Source organism: Haliaeetus albicilla, chromosome 15 (assembly GCF_947461875.1).
Source record: "Haliaeetus albicilla chromosome 15, bHalAlb1.1, whole genome shotgun sequence".
NCBI classification, from domain to species: domain Eukaryota; kingdom Metazoa; phylum Chordata; class Aves; order Accipitriformes; family Accipitridae; genus Haliaeetus; species Haliaeetus albicilla.
The window spans coordinates 28,044,708-28,064,065 of NC_091497.1; positions in this window are offsets into that span (position 1 = coordinate 28,044,708).

Consider the following 19,358-nt stretch of genomic DNA (forward strand, 5'->3'; position numbering starts at 1 on the left):
AACTTAAAAAAAAAAAAAAAAAAAAAAGGCAGCCAGAATGTTTCAGAATGCCTCCTTTCCTTTGGTTCACATATCTTCTTTGCAACTTGTGGAGGTCTTCCTCTGAAGTAACATCAGAGATAGTTATGTACACTAAAGGATGAAATATTCAGTAAAGAACCCTCTTAGTTATACATTCCTTTAATCCTGAGGCTGCAGAATTTCATTTATGTTCCATATGTTTAATACTAAACTAATCAAAGATATGTCTCACCTGTCATAAACTTTCTTTTGGTGTTCTCCTCCTGGGGTTCAAAATCTAGAATATTACCTATTGACAAAATTTCTTTATCAGAAGTGCAGCTGTTCATGAAATTTTGCATGGAAAAGCATATAAATATAAAATTAGCTACCATTTTAGGTCTATTACTGGAGTGCTAAGACTGCAGCAGGTGCAATAGATATCTAGGGTAGATTTTACTTAGATGGCCACTGCCTGTATGAATATACCTAATGGCAGCAATAGACGAGAATCTACTAAATTACATGACTGAATTCATTGCACCAGTAAATTCATATTTAATCTTAGTCTTATGTTATGTGTGCGATTAAGGGAACTAGATGGCCATGCTTATAAGTCTGCTTTTTGTTTGTTTGCTTGTTTCAAAAGGAAGAAATTGCCATGCTTTTGTTGTAAAGCCAACTGGCACGTATCTCAGATACACTGAACATTTATCTGTTATTTCTTCCATCATCTACACTAGGAAGAAACAGAAAATTATGGTTTTATTTTCATAGTTTTCCTCTGGCTCTGAAATGTCTTCATGTGCATTCCAGAGAGTTACTACGTTGTTTCCAGACATTATCATCTGAGACACTGTGCCAGGGCATTACAAAAACTGACTCAAGAATTACCTCTATTATTCAGAAGAAGAAATAGTTTTCTCTTTGTCTCTTTGACAGGAATTCCTGGAAGCCAAGGCTACCTGGGTTTTTAAAGCCTAGTCTCAGTTTATGAGATATCTAGATAACTGTAGGCATGATTAATGATTCTCAAATGAAGTAATCTATACATTCAAAATGTTGGCTATGCTTACAAAGAAAAATATAGTAGCAAAAGCTCAAGTACTAGTATTGATTGAAAGCTGTTTTTGAAAAAGAAGGGAGACAGTCTCACCTAAAATTCATGCCTGACTATCTCTATGTGAAGTGTGCATATTACCAGACACAGATTGGTTAAATAATTTTAATTGTTCAATTAACTATATGAGGATATTTATTGAATAGTTTAGGCTATAGTAAATACTCAAAATCTACATCTTCTTAGATTTCCTTAATAAAAATTGAATTTAAAGGTAAAAATTCTAGAAAGCTAAATGAAGATAGCTCTAAAAATAGCATTTTCTAATGCTGAAACATAAGATACAATAGCCTATGAGCCTTCATATTATGAGATTGTCTAACATCTAAAGTCAAGTCAAGACTGTGTCATGATAAGAATGATGTGCATTATGAAAAAATGATGTAAAGAATTTTCTATACTGATTTCACACATCCTCAATTTTATAAACTCATTCACAGATTAAGAAGTCTCACATTCCCGGTTTTCTGTGAAAAAAATTCCTCTGAGCCTGCCTGTCAGTGTCCTAAAAGAGTGACCTATGCCATAAAGTATGTCGTTGGTTCTTTTGAGAAAAAAGTTTATTTATTCAGCTTCACAAAGCAGGATTTATCAAAGTTATCGATCTGGCAAAGTTCCTGCCCTGTCTCAGATCAGGATTTCGCTGTTCACCTCTTTGACACCCTGACATCCCAGCAGGTGAATCCAGGTATAGCCACAGCTACTTCCAGCCAGTGATTCACCTAGTCTGTGATCGGGCGGATGGAATCACTCCCAGGATTTGCCTTTCGCTTGCCATTCCCTGTCAGGGGAGTTGAGAGGATTAGCTTAAGCTAGGAACCTAGTTTCAAGCTGGCTAAAGCTAAGTAACCACTTAACGAACTACAGAATTATGGATTGTAAGGACCTCAAACATCCATCTGATTATCTCTTTAAAAATCGAATGAGAAGTATTTGGCTAGAATCAAAACCACCTGAAATATCTGTTAGGTTTTTTTTTAGTACTATACTTTAAAATGTCCAGTGAAAGAGATCCCATTATCTTCCTTGGGAGGCCATTTTTGTGCACAGAATCTTACTGTTTCAAAAGTCCTAAATTCTAATTTAAAACTTCTTCACTAAAAATTAAGCCAATTTATCTTCGTTCCAGTGACCATGAAGCACAATGGAATCTATGGGAAAAAAATGCTTTAGTGAGAAGCTACTTTTATGTATTTCTATTCATTTTATTTTTTTCTTCACAAAACTTTCCTTTTATAAAAATTTCCCATGGACCACAGCATTCTTGTGGCTGTCTGCTGGGCTCTGTTCAGTTTTCCTTTATCCTTAAACTATCTTGCCTGAAACTGGAAAGAGTACTCTGGCGGAGGCCCTTATCAGTGCTGAATAGAGAGAAAAAGTTTACTTCATGTATCTCATTTACAATTTTATTTCTTTAAGTGTAGAGGAAAAAAGGATTTAATACATATCAGGACAGAGCATACAGCATAATAGCCTATGTACTAGGTCAACTCAGATAGGTTTCATCCAAGGCTTAAACAAGAGGATATTTTAAAGTTGCCTAAGCATAGGTGTCTAGTGCTCTCTCCGATACCTAAGGGTACCTTTGGATACCTTCACAAGACCTTCGGTTCTTTGTCCACAGTCACACCTTCCCTGTAAGTACCATGTCATATTTGCCAGCTTGTCATGGTTTAACCCCAGCCAGCAACTAAGCACCACGCAGCCGCTCACTCACTTCCCCCCACCCGGTAGGATGGGGGAGAGAATTGGCAGAAAAAAAAGTAAAACTCATGGGTTGAACTAAGAACAGTTTAATAGAACAGAAAGGAAGAAACTAATAATGATAATGATAATACTAATAAAATGACAATAATAATAGAAGAATTGGAATATACAAAACAAGTGATGAACAATGCAATTGCTCACCACTCGCCGACTGATGCCCAGTTAGTTCCCAAGCAGCGATACCCCCCGGCCAATTCCCCCCAGTTTATATACTGGGCGTGACGTCACATGGTATGAATACCCCTTTGGCCAGTTTGGGTCAGCTGTCCTGGCTGTGTCCCCTCCCAACTTCTTGTGCACTCCCAGCCTCCGTTGGCAGGGCAGTATGAGAAGCTGAAAAATCCTTGACTTAGTCTAAACACTACTTAGCAACAACTGAAAACATCAGTGTGTTATCAACATTCTTCTCATACTGAACCCAAACCACAGCCCTATAGCAGCTACTAAAAAGAAAATTAACTGTATGTCAGCTGAAACCAGGACACCAGCCCCACAAGAGTATAGCTCATAGTATCTTGAATACCTACATGTGGCATTTGAACAGAGCCCAGGCTGCATATGCAGAAGTAAAATGTAGGGTAAAATGGATCACTCTCTAGGCTTAATCACTTAGCTCACTTGGGGCTTAATAAGGGCTTAATCACTTAAATCAGATGCAGACCCTTACATTGTAGAACCCCACAATTTAGGTAAGAAGTCATTCCCCTTAGGAAAATTCTTTTTTACTAATTAAGCAGACAACTACTACTTAGAGGAGCTGTTTATTTTTATTAGTGAATTTTTTTAAGAACAGGTGAAACAAACTCCGGAATAGATGACCCTTGAAACAACTTTTTTTTTTTCCAGTTCAATTTTATACAGTTATAATATATTATTCAGAAGATTTCTTGTCTATCAAAAAATAAAATGAAAACGTTATCCCTGATAGACACAGAATTTTACTAAAGAATTGGTTTTCATTCTTTATACCTTAAATATAAATTTTAAACTTTCTAGTGCCCTTTGATAATGCAGGTTCATTTGTATTTTATTCTGTGCTGCTGCAAAAGCAGCAGACAACAAACCACCCAGATAAGAGAGGGATTTCATCTAGCAACACAGACACATTAGAAATTTTTTACATTCTCAATGGATAATTTTCTAAAAGTTCTTCCAAAGTTTACTGCATAGCATATAATTATTTTCAGTTTTTCATTTCTGCACAGCTTGTTCTGCAAATGTCAATAGAAAACATATAAGGTTTTGCTCATCCCAAAGTCTTGTTTAGGTGGATATTGCCAAATTATTTTTTTTATTTTATATATTTCTCAATGTATTTCTTGTCCACTTTTTACCTTCTGAAAGTCTGAGTGCTTTTCTAAAGTTAATGGGTACACTACATAGAGGACCAAAGCTGTGTCTGTCAAAGCAAAAACCAATTACTATAAAATATAATTATTAAGGAATAGTACAAACATATCTAACAAAAAAGCCCAGACGCCAATGATACTGTGAAATTCTGCTGCTTGTAGACTAGATGAAACATATTCGGAAAGATAGATGATAGGTGTGTGCAGACATAGAGAGTTACTTATTGCCCAAAGGTTTGGCAAATACAGAGTCAATTGTTTTACAGATGCTGATGCTTCCTTGGTCTGAACGGAGATAAATATTTCTGCTGGGTCCTACAAATTCAAAGGGAGAATATTCACTCCACTCAGATATCAGAGATATGCATCCTGCGCCCGCCTGACCTCAAGGTATACATCTGGTGAGTACAGGGCAAGCCGCTGCATTTGAGTCTCTGCTGGAAGATGAGAGTAGCCATTTCTTATCACCTCTGCAGAAGTTCTTGGACATAAATTATTCTACCTCAGACAAGAAAATTATATTAAGGAGTACTCGGGCAGCATGATCCTTGGATACTGAAGAGATAAGAACTATATGGATTCTGAATGCATAGTTATAAAAATTAATTTAATTCTGGTCACCACTTTAAAGGTTTCTTCCTAGCTGGGGAAGACATTTATGCCTCTTTTTCAGAGAATGAGAGTAAACCCGTTATTCCCAATTAAATACTGACACACAAGGGGCCATCGGCTCATCAGAGGCCCATCTGCAGGAATCGGAGGAGCGCCGAGATGCACAATGGCAAGTGGGAACACGAACTAAGGACTCCTGAGGAACAAAGAGCCTGTACGGAACCCTCGAGGGCTGTCCCCACAGACCCTCAGCCCCATTGTCCAGGCGTGGGATCCGTCACGAAGAGTTACCGGGAGCAGCTCTCGGGATAACCATTCCGACTAGTGGGCTTGTTGCGTAGGGGTGTGGGGCACATTGTGGGATTCAGGGAAAGAGCAGTTCAGCATGGCATGGGACTGATGGGATATTTAGAAGAGGAAGGGACGGGGGGGTGGGGAGGCACAAGGGAGAGATTTCGGTGATTTGGGGAGGAACAAGTGTGGGAAATGGAGGGTTAAGGGGATAAAAAAGGGCTAGTTGCATGTAAGCAGCTGGCTAGTCAGTACACTTGTCTGGCTATGTGCTGCGCCTGACCAGCACAGTTTGTCCTATATTCTTATTAAATTCCTTTCTAACTCCTTCCTGGGGGAGAGCTCTCTACTCTGTGCATGGAGGGGGGGGATGTAGGGGGGATGTGAGTGCAGCAACTGGAGTCAGACCAGGAGTCACAGATGCCCATAAGGCTGTGGTGCAGCAGCTGCTATGTATGGATAGATATACGTGGTCTATATATGTGCTTGGCGTGTGTGCCTGCTGAGAACATATCTACAGCCTCAGTATTGGTCGGACCTGGGGACATGGAGCAGCGTCCACCTCGCCTCTCTCAGGCTGCTGGATATATTTTCCTCTAACAGAAACTACCCTCCACAGCTTAATATGAATTTTCTGTACTAGCAGACATTTCACAGCCACTGCTGGTCTGTATTGCTTCTTTAAAAGAGAAGGTAAATTTACACCCAAGGAAAATTTGGAATAAGAAATACACTATGCGGATAAATCAAAGAAAAACAACAGAGGTAAAGAAAAAGAGTCTGGAACCAGAGTCTTTGATGGCCTTTCACTCAACCCTGACTCATATGTTCTTATTTTCTACCTAGGATTTTATTCTTGCATTTACATTTGTCAGAAATGACAGATGACACAGTGTGTCAGGTCTCCATAATCCCCTTTGTTGTGGTATCTCTTGTAGCTTACACAAAATTGTTTTGTGGAGAAATGCTAGGACAGAAATACTCCACACACATCTGTGAAAAAACCTGCCAGACAGCATTTCAGCTTTCCATTACTAAGTTACTGAAGAAATTCCAAACAGAAAGAGGCAAACAATTATGTTTCTAAAGAAAGATACACTAAAGTTTTTCAAAGCTCCAAAGGACTTTTCTGTACTAGGAAAAAGGTGTGTTTCAATATTAAGGATTTTCCCCTGACTCCGCAATGTAGACATTGTCTAAATCACCTACAAGCTTAACTTCACTGATTTATGGTCAGAATTATGAAAGTCTTATTTTGGTCAATAAAAGTCCCAGAGAGAAAGCTTCAACACTAGAACCTGGTTTTCTTTCTCCTTGATTGTTCTCTTCCTTGCCATGCTCTGGGTCACCGCAACACTCTCTCTCCAAGACAACGCTTGAACATGAGGTTCATAGGACACCTCATGGCATGCAACATATTCACATGCGTTAAAACGTTAGAACAGCATTCAGAGGCAGAAAGATGTATCATGGCCTTCACTTGTGGTTTTTTTTTAAATACTTTGAAGTGAAAATTCCCAAACCATGTTGTGTTCACAGGAGTAACACACAGGTCCTTGGGAGATGCAGGGCGTAGAGCTATGTCGTGTGGGCACAGGGAGCGTGCTCGAGAGTGAGCGTGCTTTCAGCAGCACAGATGCAGGCCAGCCCGTCCTCTTAACCTCAGGACCTGTGGACGGTGCCCTGACCCTCTGCCATCTATCTAGCAGCTACACTGAGACTAGTAATCACTGTCAGAGCACAGATTCTTAGTATCCTACGCGCTGACGTTGTGCGCAGAAGGCACGGTCCTAGACGGGTATGGAGGGTAAGCCTGTGCTAAGCCTCATGCAGTCAGCTAAATCCTCTTTTACCTTTTTTCCCTCCTCAATAACAAAGTTAAAAATTTATCTCTTTGGGGAGTCTTTCACTGAATCCCTACTCTAGGAATTGGCAGGAATGTATTACAAAGGGAAACTGAAGAGTCAGCTGTCACCTGTCTCAGACAATATAGCTTCTTTGTGTGGTGTTAGAAAGAATTTATATTCATCTGAATGAAAATAATGAGTAAGCTGAAGAGGTCATTCAGCTGCAGGGCTGCCGAAGATTGTTTCAGTTATAATAAAATGATGAAGTCCATGCCTTTTGGTTTACTTGCAAACTTTTTCTGAGCACAAGAACAGGAGGTAGTAAAGTCAGTTCCCTGACTGCAGAACTAAGTCTACTAAAATATGCAGCCTCGGTGTGCTGCCTTTCTTTATTGGAGCTATAGAAATAACCCTCTTGCTTTCAATAAGAAATAGTACTTACCCAAGTGAACTTACCATGTGAAGAGACAAGATAGGAATGAGAAAAATATTAGCCCTGTTTTATAGGTAGAAAATCCAGGATAAGTGATTTTTTTCCTATCTATATACCATGCCTAAGACAGAAATCTCATTTGCTCCAGCTTGCAGATTCATCTGTTGTCTCCTAGGACAGAAAGGTATAGGGTTTTTTCTATACGCCATTTTATCCATTTCTTCTGCCTTGGTCCAGAGATGGCAAGAACTGTATGAAGACAGGCCTTTCTTCCATTCCACAGTACTTCCAGGAACTCCTTCTGGAACAGTACATCTCCAGCATATGTCTCATACACCAAACAGAACCTCAAAGGTACTGTTTAGCCAGGATAATCTCAGAGCAATTGAGCAGATTGGAAAATACACATTGGAGTGTATTTAGGATTTTGAAAAATGACACTGCAATCCCAGCTAAAACTCTACAATATAAAGTCCAATATACTACCATTCTGGAGAATAATGACTCTATATCAACTAGAACTAAGAGTATAATTTATCAACATTAGCCTTGATGGGGCATCCAGTGCAGTGTGATTGATTTAAATGTGTAGATTTTTAATGTTTTGAACAGGTGGCTAACTTATAACAACAGTTTAAACTTTTATAGCATCTTATCATGCTGAGGCAGCTCATGGTGTTTTACAATGACATTAAAATTAAAATTTAATCTATCCTGCAGAGTTAATAATTAGCTAATGTCAGTTAAAAGTCAATGAAAACAAATCAGTCTTAAATGTAGGCTTAAAAAAGAAGAAAATAGGGATCTCCTGATGTCAAGAGGCAATGAGTTCTGCCAAGCAGATGCATGGCAGTGGAAAGAGCAAGCACCCTAAGTGACATTTCGGTGGGGGTTAAAATTTTAAAAGATGAGTTTTGATTTTGGCTGCTAGGCCTGCTTATGGCTTCATTCACTTTTTGATTTATAAAGCACTATAACAGTCCTTGGAGATGGGGTCAAGAGGTAGGTGTCCTCTCCTTCAGCAGACGACTGCAGTCACTGGGATTCCACTTTTCTCTCTAGCCCAGTGAGTTCTGCATTTCTTTCTGCAAAGTGGCACAGTGCCAAAATGAAAAGACTCCTCAGCCTCTCACTGCTACAGAGTTACGTGGATTTGAATCCTTCAGTCCGAATCCCATTTAAATAGTAGCAACACCATCCCCTGACCTCTGTGTTTTACAAGAAAGAGGTGCCTGTTATTTTGAAAGGAGGGACACAGGTGCATTAGTGCAGAAGACGTTTCCGAGTTGTAAACCTGGTCTGACATAAGTGCAGGATTTAAGTCTTGACCTTCTCTATAATATAAACCTTGCACAGCATGCTGTCTGTTGTGAATCCCATTTAATCCTCCTTGTGCATTGTATAGAGAGTCAAGGTATTTAACTAAAGGCTATGGATTGTGCTTGAGAAATGAGTTTTGTTTCTGCTCTGAACTATTCATTGGTGATGCTCGTCATTCTCCATGAACTACTGGGAGATCCTAGGAAACTAGTTTACTTTAGATCTCCAAGTCTGACATGGCTAAAGGAAGAATGTATGCGTTGTGAGTCTCAGTGTTGCAAGTTCTGCTTGCCATCTAGCCTTCAAGTCAACTGTCTCTTCGTTTCCCACCTGAAAAAAAGGGAATTATAGCGTTTTCATTCCTTATTGGTCTGATTCTTACTCTCATCAGAACAACTGTGTACTACTTGAACAAAGCCAGTTAATTACGTTTAGGCTTGGTCAAAACTGCAAGGAAAAGGTGAAAAGGTAGCACGTTATCCTACGTTTGGTATCTTAATCTAGCTAACAGCTGTAATGAAAGGTGACAGTATGGGTATTCGCATGTATATTCCCAGAACATCTGGACAGCTTGCTTTTACTACTTGTTACCTGTTCTAGCCAAATTAAACCATCACAGGTGTGCTACAGATGTGTCAAGTCTCATGCATTGTGTGTGAAACTTCTATGGTTGACTCGCACTCTCACATTCTTCTGTGGCTCTGGCTGTAGCTTCACGTGGATAGCATTGGAAAATATGTCCCACTACCAGATGCTGCCATTCACTGAGCAGAATAGAGGCAGCCACATAAACGAGGATGTTATCAACTCATGGAAGTACATGTTTAAAGCACCCCATGCCCCTCCTTGCTGCAGGTCACTGCCATATTGCCTTCCTCTTCCAAATGACTCAGCCCGATATTTTTTCAAGCATATGTACAGAGAAAGCTGGGGAAGTCTCCATATTTGCATGCTAAAATTTCACCTTAATTTATCACATAGGTGCACATTAGACAAGAAACATCTAATGAATAAACAGGTGATTTCTATTTGTTCAGCAAAATTGCAAATATATGAGAATCTTATGGGTCAGTGCATATATTAGCGGGAAAAAATATGCAAAAGTATGTGCAGAAGAAACATAGCTCTCTGGTCCTTGTCAAGTTGCCAATATGGACATTAGTCTTGTAAAGTTTGGGCACCCTGTAGGGTTTTTATATGTCATCCTAAGTACTGAGTTAGTATTATAAAAATTGACTGATAATAAGTGCAATTAGGTCAAGAGAGAGATCATACCTGTGAAGTGTCTAATGGCAAGATCTTGACAATAGGAGATAGCTATAGCAGAGAACTATCAAAGAAGACACAAGAATGCATAATTAAGGGGTAACAGGGGTCAGCAATTAACACTTGGACATTTGTATTTCTTTCCTCAGGACAGGACAGTAGAATCAGTAGAGAGTTTAAGTTCAAATCTGACACAAAAAAAGAACAAACATACTGTTAATTTCTATGATGCTTTTAAAATTATTTTAAATGTGAATGTAATGCATTTTATTCAAAATTTTGTCATTTATTAGCAAACTGAAAAGGTATAGCTATGTTTTTATGACTAAAGTATATAAGTATAAATCAGGTTTCTATGTACATGCTAATTACAAAGACAAAATTAGAGTTAACATGTTAAACTCCTTAAGTACTATTTGCAGGCACTTGTAGTTTGGAAAGATATGTACAGCAGGATAGTTTGGTATAAATTAAAATGCTTATTAAATGTCAGTAGTTCTAATAAGTGATTGATATCTAATTAATGTGTCATATGTGATAATTTTTAAATGTTAATTAATGCCTAAAGACTTAATAAGTGCTGCTTGACCTATTAATTATATTAGACAAAAACGTACAGTAATTGTTTCCTAAATGAAATGCTTAAATAAAGTGTTTAAAGTGTTACCATATGACACTGACATGGTGGCGGGCTGATTTTACATAAGGCCACGATTCAGGGATAACCTTTGATCTCCTACTTCACACATTTATGTAGAACAGAGTTGCACTGTTTCCAGTTTCGTTGAAAGATTTACTGGCCTCTTCATTCTTGTGGAAGTGAGAAATTAACACTGTGGGCTAGACCCTGCTGTAATTTAGACAGGGGCTGCAGAAGTGTTTCTTCATGTGCCTATCAGCGCAGATCGGTCTTCGGCGGTGCTCAGCGAGCTGTCTCGGCTGTGGTTATCTCCTGAGCAGGCTGGCAATGACCATACATTCTGGGGTCCATCCTCACCTCAGAGAGAGCCCAGCTCCAAGAGAGATGCAGCCATTAAGCAAAGGGATGGAGGCAAAGCCTGGTCCAGCGATTAGTCATGATAAAGGATGGACTTCGCGGACTTCCAGTGGGGCTGGGACAAAGCCATGCCACTCTTTTAAATATGCTATGCCCTAGTCTTCCTTCCTGGTCTCCCTCTGTAACAGAAGCGTAGCGTTTTCTTCCACTATCAGTGTTTTGAAATAAAAATCATTAAACATGGTAAGGTGTTCATATGCTCCGGTATCTGGGAGCCAGAAAAGACATCAGACTTTCTTTGTAATTATTGTTTGCAGAGTATTCATGGGAAGTTTAGAAGTCTTCTCAGGATTACCTTTACGGTATTTATATATGTGTATAAATTATATCCACTTGACTAATAAATAATATGCTCTGTATCTAAAATATATATATTTAATTTATTTAATGAATAACTTATAAACATTTTTTCTCTTCGTATCTAAAGTTTAATAGAAAAACAAATCCTAATTTTAACTTCATCTTAAAACTGTTTTATCTGGAATTTTTATTTTAATATTTTAATTGAGAGCAATTTTCTAAGAACAATTCCTGTCTTTTGGAGGACTAGATTTTTCAAGTGTTTGTTTGGTCAATTGATACTTTAAATTAAAAAATATTTCCAGTTAGCTTCTGGAAAATATTTCCATTCTTAGCTATTATGCCCGATGTTCAAGATAAATTCCACAATATTAACTCTGTTTCTTTTACAGCTCATCTCCTAGCATATGTATTCTCTAACTCTGATTCCCATGCATGTTTCAATGGACCCATTTCAATTATCTTTTTACAAAGGTTCTCTGTTCTTGCTCAAAGAGCATTTGGTAGGAAAATGTTCAGATGAGTTACCAGGAATAGTTTATCTTCCTCAAGGTTTAAGCTCAAAGATGAGCAGTTCCCTGTATGGATGCAATCCTTCATTATTTTGGGGGTGTACTGGTAAGAAGGACAGACCCTCTGGAGCTAGTATTCTGGTATCCTGACTTACAGCAAATTGGGCTGGAACTGTGGTCTCATCTAGAATCGCCATTTCCCACCTTTTGTAGCATAAGATGACATACATCTTGGGGCGGGGGGGGGGGGGAAGCAGTTATAAAATATTTTTCTAAGTGTAAGAAAACCTTTATTTACCTTATTATGATACTGCAAGATAGATTTCTAGGATCTCAGCCCTTTAAAAACATTCTGTTACGTAGACTGTTATTGTACATTGGATTTCATACAAAATTCCCTGTAATTGCCTATAATTTCTTCATATTTATCCTTGATATAATATCCTTTGGCATTCAGAATACTTGATTGCTAAACCCAATATGGTAAAAGAAGGAAGGAAGGAAGGAAGGAAGGGAAAAGGTAAACTGTAGTCTTTTCAGCAAAAAAGTAGTACAGCTGAAGCCCAATCACATGTAAAACCTGTCTAATGGACTAGAGTCAGGCTCATGAGTAAAGTTATCTATGTTAAAAACTAACAGCTCTGAACAACTTTGCATTCTTTAAGCCATTAAATAATCGGCTTTTTAAAGACCACAATGAAATTAATTCCTGGCAGTGGTGTGCATAATGATCAGAACTTCTGCAATTATAGCAAACAGTAGGTTTCTCACCTTGATTTGTATCCTTAGAGTTACGACCTTCTGTCACTCTGAGAGAAATGTGGAGGTGTCAGTGACTTGCATGGCAAAGTGCTTCCATCAGGAATCTTAAGTAGGACCTTCAGCAGCTACAACAGTTACTAATGGAAGAAAACAACCCCTCAGGTCACTAAAGAAAAAAAATGACCTGTGCATTTAAGGTAAGAATGATTTTGATTTTGAGGTTCCTGATGTGAGTTGCACAAGTTTAAATGAGAAATAATTTGTTTAAATCCCTGAGTTTATTTTCCATAGATTTGATCTAAATTAGGTGAGAATTAGAACCCCAAGGAAGTATTTTCTGTGATGATACGGATTTAAAGAGGATTTTCTTAGGCTCTTTGCTTAGTGAATGGATAGATAGACTCCAGCAGGTGGAAGAGAATGGAAAACTAATAGTCTGCCAGAGGAAAAGAAAGATCAAGGAGAGTGTTTTTTCCACAGCTAACTGGAAAACAACTGATTAAAGAAGTAATCAAGCTTGTGTTTCTGCACCATATAGTTCAGTACATCCTGGAACTGCCACAAATGTTGGATGCAGACATGCAATGTGACCTCTCTGCAAGGAAAACTTGCCCACAGAGGTCTTTGTACTGCTGTGTGTAGATGCCTGGGTTAACTTATATACCTTCACACTGCGTTCCAGGAGGCAGCAGTCCCACCAGCTGGGGTATGAGTAGGATTCACAGGAGACTGCACAGGCAGAGTGGGGCCAGGAGAACACAGGTTGGTGCGTATCTTGAAAGAAGGGAAGGAAATACTGTAGGATGTCTGGATATTAAAGTCTTCAAAGAGATTCTGAAATGCAAATGGAAGTAGCAGTAACGTAGTGGGCAAAGGAAAAATGCTGCCGTCAGAAAGGGTGATCTTTTCCTTTTCCCTTCCTTATTGTTTGTGGCGCATACTGACGGGGTTCCCCTCCTGCCTTGAAAACCCAAAAGCATGTTTAACAGCTGTACCTCTGATTCAAGTTTGGGCCCGCAAGTGTATTTTAAGAAGTGAACTAGTTTAATTTAAATGCTAATGTGCAACTTAAAATAACATGCATTTTGGCTCATGACTGCCATAAATAATAATTATTGGTCTGTTTTCATTGTTCTTAGTGGGATGCTAAGGCTGGAATAGACTTTCAGGGTGAACATGTTGATAAGATCACTGTTCAGCGATTTTGCTGATGATTGTTTTGGTGTTCATTTTTCAAGCGTTCTACATAATAAAGCTGGTCTGCAAGCTTTGTGTGCATAGTGGATACATGTGCAGTTATTTGAAAATAGGTCAAATTGTGCTCAGTTTATGGCCTACAAATAGTGGAAGGGCGAAGATAGCCATTATGATAGTTCCCGCTTCAACTGTGCAGCCTATTTAATAGCTACTGTAGGTGCATCAACTTAAAGATGGGTTAGTTGGTAAGCTCAGCAGATCTGGGATAACTTGAGAGATTAGCATCAGGCAGATGAGGCCATAATATTGACTGTTGGCAGGCAAGAGGAAAACATAATCCTTAGGAAGTGGTAATGCAAAAATATCTCCAGGCTTCCTTTGGCAGTCAGGGCCTGCTCATGTCCTTTTTGGGGAAAATAAAACAGCTTGAGGGTTATAGCGGAGATGAAAGTATTATTTTCCAAATGGTAGAACTGAAGAAATTTGACACAGAACTGATTAGAAACCAGTGGAATAACTGTATGTATTAAGACGGTCTACAGATTTACTGTTTCATAATGTAAGCAAAAAATGAATAACAGGGTAAAAGCCTCTACCAGCAAAGTGGGTAAGCCAAAGACAGTCATCATACAATAGACAGTCAGGTTTCTTTGATTACAGTGGTTGGTCTAGCACATGTAACTGGTGACTATGTAATTAATGGTGACTAAGTTAAGTAAATATGTTTTGTTTTATTTTGTTTAATTTGGTCTGGTGTGTTTTTTTTGGTTTGGTTTGGTTTGGTTTTTTTTCATTTTGAATTCATATGCTTGTTTTCTGGTTTTTGATTGAATTTAAACATTGAATTTGAAACCTGCTTCTGCATACAAACACCAGGGATGTGATATGGAAATATCTCTGTGCACTTTCTTCTCACTAAACTGCTTGGAGTAATGTACATAGTATGATGAGCACAGACAGAAACGCATATAAGCAGTGGCTATCTTTGTACAAAAGGTGGCCAAACTGTATCTGGATGTAGGTATTGTCTATGCTATAGAAAGTAAATGACAAATAATGAATTCAAATGAGATCCAAATGAATGCAAGTGAGAGACATTAAAAATTTAAAACTCCTTCACCAACTTAGAGCCTAGTAAAACTAAAACAACGTAAGGGTCATGGAAAGGAGCTTGCTCCTTGGAATTCTAGATGAGGTTAAAATACACGACATAAAATGAAATATCTTATTCCTGGAATATTTTACAGTCCCGTTTCACAATCCTAAAGGATTCGGATAAATTTTGGTAGCCAAATTTACCAAAGAGATTAGGAAGCATTAGCTCCTGCTTTGGGATCTTAAAAATACTACTGGATTTTTGAAACATCCTTTTACTAAGAGTTCTCTTTTTTCCCTCAATACTTGTAACTGAGTACTATTTAAAAAACCCCATACTACAAAGGGAAGAGTAGAGGAACCTCAAGTAACAGTAGTTTCACTTAAGAAACAGCAATTTTTCAACACCGGAGTTAACTTGTATAAAAGCATTGGTATTATGGGAATGAGACAAAGGGAAAGGATGAGGAGATTGGGACATCCACAGACATTGTAATTAAAATACATCTTAAAATTAAAACCTTCATGTAACAGTGTTTTTCCTTTGCAGCCCTATCCTCTCATGAAATACGTTCTTAAACATGACACGTGACTGATTCTAACCTACGTGGAAATTATGCAGGTCATTGCCTCACATATATAGAAACCTACCAGCATCTAATACAATTTCAGAATTAGAAAACCTGCTTCTCTGCACCTGTTTCGACTTCGTATGCCTGGCCCACCTGCAGTTCACCAGATGTTCTGGTATTTCATTGCTTGCATGTCTCTATGTGTACTTTATTGTGTTTACCAAAGAAAATGCTTTGGATAAAGTTATTGGAGACGTTTATTTATTTCCCTGCTGAGTGACAAACCAGACGAGAGATTTGCAACAGATTTTCATCATACTCCTTCCTACAAGTAATAATAAAGAAAAACTTCATGTTAATAAGGGAATAAATGAGTCAATGTTGTGTGCAACATAATATAAAAATTTACCAGTGTCCTGTGGCTTCCCAAAATTCACATTTCATTGCCTTTACATAAAGTAAGAAATCAATAAACAAGCAAATAAAATTGATATAAAAGCTTACAATTTGAAACTGTGAAGAGCTATATTCCTGAAAATTTCCTGAAAGAGTAGAAAAATGCTCAATGAGATCCTATAAGAAAATGGAACAGAAAAAAAAGGAAAAAAAGAAAAAAGACTTTGGTATGCCTTAGGGTGCTAGAAAATGTATGATGAACTAGTTATATCAATATGCCTGTGATTTTCTAAGGAGGTTAGGGTTGCTCTTTTAAAAAACCTTCTGGCTAGTAATTTTAATTTAGATTGCTACCTTAAAGGGAATATTATAAATAATTACAGATCACAGTTAGATCCCAGATAAGTGCTGTACCACTAGGCACAAATATATTGAATAAAACAGTACTAAGAAGTTTTTAAGGCAGTAAGTTCCAGATTTTTAGTTACTTGCATTGTAAGCATGTTGGATCTCCATGCCCCAACAAAGTAGACTGAAACTATGTTATTTGTGTTCATCTCTTGCTAGCTGCTATCCTTTCACAAAAAGGTACAGAAAAGTCTCACTTGTGTTAATACATCCTTTCCTTCTAAATGTTCCTTGGTCTGTATCCACTGTGTGTTGACAAATTCTCAAGGAATCTGTTCATATTTTTGAGATTTATGTCTGCTCAGTAATTACAAAACGTCCTTACTGCACATGCAACTGTATCAGATAGATGAGGACTTGCTAAATAAAACAAGTTATGTCAATGCATTGATGCATACCGTGGGCTACCTTTAGCACTGCCATAATAATCAGTCACACCTATTCATATGTTCTGATAGAGAAAGTCCAGCAAAAATGTGTAAGATATATGTAGCTCTACTCAAGACTTGTATTGTTGAAATATTCCTACAGCAACTCTGATGCATGAGTTTGTTTGCAAATTGACCTGAAGGCTCCTTGTAATGGAATATATAATCCTGCATCCCATATTCATTATGCATATTTGCTGCCATGTCCAGCCCAAGGCAAAAGACAGACAATGTTTTTTGCAGATCCTTCAGAAAGCTTTGCCCACCTATTGAAGAAGTCTGATTTTTTCAGTCTTACTGTCAGTTGTTGTTGCTACTAAGAACTAATAGATTTATTTGCTGGATACCACATATTTCATATCTGACAAAGGTACCTGAAGTGTCTGTTGCCAATTTGTTTTGTCATTGTTTCTGTATCATCATGCTGTTTCTGCCAGCATGCTGACAAGGAAAATAATTTCAGATTTATTGCAAAACAGAAATCACTGAAACAATCACCCTAGTCAGTATGTCGTGGAAGTACAAAAGCAAAACAAGGCACTGTCACTGTTGACAATAATTGCAGAATATCCACAGGTGCCTTTCACCAGAAAGTGGAGTTAGTATTTTTTTTTTTTTTTTTTTCTTTCTTATTCCCTGAAACTGTCTTAATGTTCCAGACATTTAGGTTGGAAGGTTCAAAGTTTATTGGGAAAGCTTCGCTTCTGCCATTTCTAAACTTGAGAGATCCAGGAACAGAGACCCGGACCTGGGTCTTCAGGTGCTTCCCTAAGCCCTTTGTGAAGCCACGGCCTCCAGCGGACTCAGGGACTCAAGGCTTCGTCCTGCCTGGAAGCTGGAGCCCAGCCAGGCGTCCCCGCAGACCTCGGTCTCTCCATCCTAGGCTGACAGACACGGCTCCTGTTTTTCCGTTTGCAGGTTTGGCCAGTATGCACACACATACACCACAGAGGTCACTTATGGAGGCTGCCGCGTGGACTGCCACGCACAGGGCGCTGCCTTCACCAGCATCCACATATAGCACTGACAGGACTCGCATACATTAAACAAACATAAAACTCCCATAAAAGTATAGCCAGCCACGTCCCCCCCTCCTCTGGGGCTGGCAGAGGCAGAAGGTCCCTGCTGCAGCACACACCCCGCGCTCTCCACCTGCACCAGCACCTTCGCCGATCCCCCCAGCACCGTCATGGACCCTCTGCCTGCCCAGCACCCCTGCCCTCACCCCAGACCCCTTACCCACCCCACGGGTCCCCGACTGGGTGCTCGCCGCACACACGCAGCACTCACGCACTCGTCCCACGGGCACCCCACTCTCGTGGGTCCCCCCAAATACCAGCACAGACCCTCTGCCTGCCTGATACCCCTGCCCTGATATAAGGGACCTGCACTCCCTTATAAAGATTTTTAACTTTTCCAGATGTATGTTTTCCTCCTTCTCATTGGCTAGTCCAGCTTGAAATTTCCTAGTGAATTCCGTATACACATCCACGGACATCAACTTGAATTCATTAGTGTAAAATATAAACACACTGAGACCCTTACACAGCTACCGACCCTTATAATTCTCACATGCAGAGACTTAGGCTCTGGTCCCTCCAGTCACTGGCATAGAGAGCTGTAAGCCCTGGCACCCATGGCTCCTTCTCCATATTCTAGCACCTAGACCTTGCAGCACTCATGCATGGGACAGAGAGTGAAATTGCACAGAAAACGGTGAAGAAAGGACTTATGAAGAAGGTACGGTAGACTGCGTTGATCAGGCACAGGGCTCAGGCAGACAAGAGTACTGGCCAGTGCTTACTTACATGGAATCAAACCTTTCATCCTTCCTCCTATTCCCCCCCGCTACTTCTCCGTCCCTGACGCTTCCCTTTTGCTCACCTATGTCCCTTCCCCTACACATTCCTTTTAATGGTTTTGCATAGTCCCCCAGATCCCCCTGACATATCCATAATGATCCTGTTCATCTTGTTTCCCTGGCCTGGGCTGTCCCTCTTCAAAGTTGTATCCATAATTTCTTAAAGACCCAGCATTTAGTGCTTGAGGAGTTTTGGTACCTTTTATTGTCTCCCTTCTTTGTTTGCTTATCAGGTTTGTGTCTCTGTGTGATTTGTTTATTGCTTGCTTTGTTGTTATTCCCTTTGACCTGAAAAGCTTTTTCATCTCATGACCTTAATGAACCAGATGCTCTTATATTCCACGTGCACCCACAGCCATGACATCTTCTGTTTAGCTTAGCCTTCAGTGGAGTGAGTATATGTGTGTGAGAAGAAAAGATATGAAGAAGACATGCAGAGAGGGGGGAAAAAACCCAAAACTACTCGCAGGAGAATTTAAAGGAATAGGAATTGTTGGAAAAAGAAGCTGAAGGGAAGAAGACGAAAAATTGGCAAGGAAAGAGGTTCTATATTTAGCAAACAAAAAGGTAACAGGGACTGAGGACAGGTCAAAGAGAGAGCCTGGGAAGAGACATGCTGCTGAGCAGGAAATCCAAATGGAGGGAAAAAAGAAAGGGAGCAATAGCAGAAGCTGAGAAAACACAGACATTCCTAAATAATGGAATAAAAATAAAATGTTAATAATGTTTTAGTGTTCATGTAAAAGTCTTCATGTACGTTATATT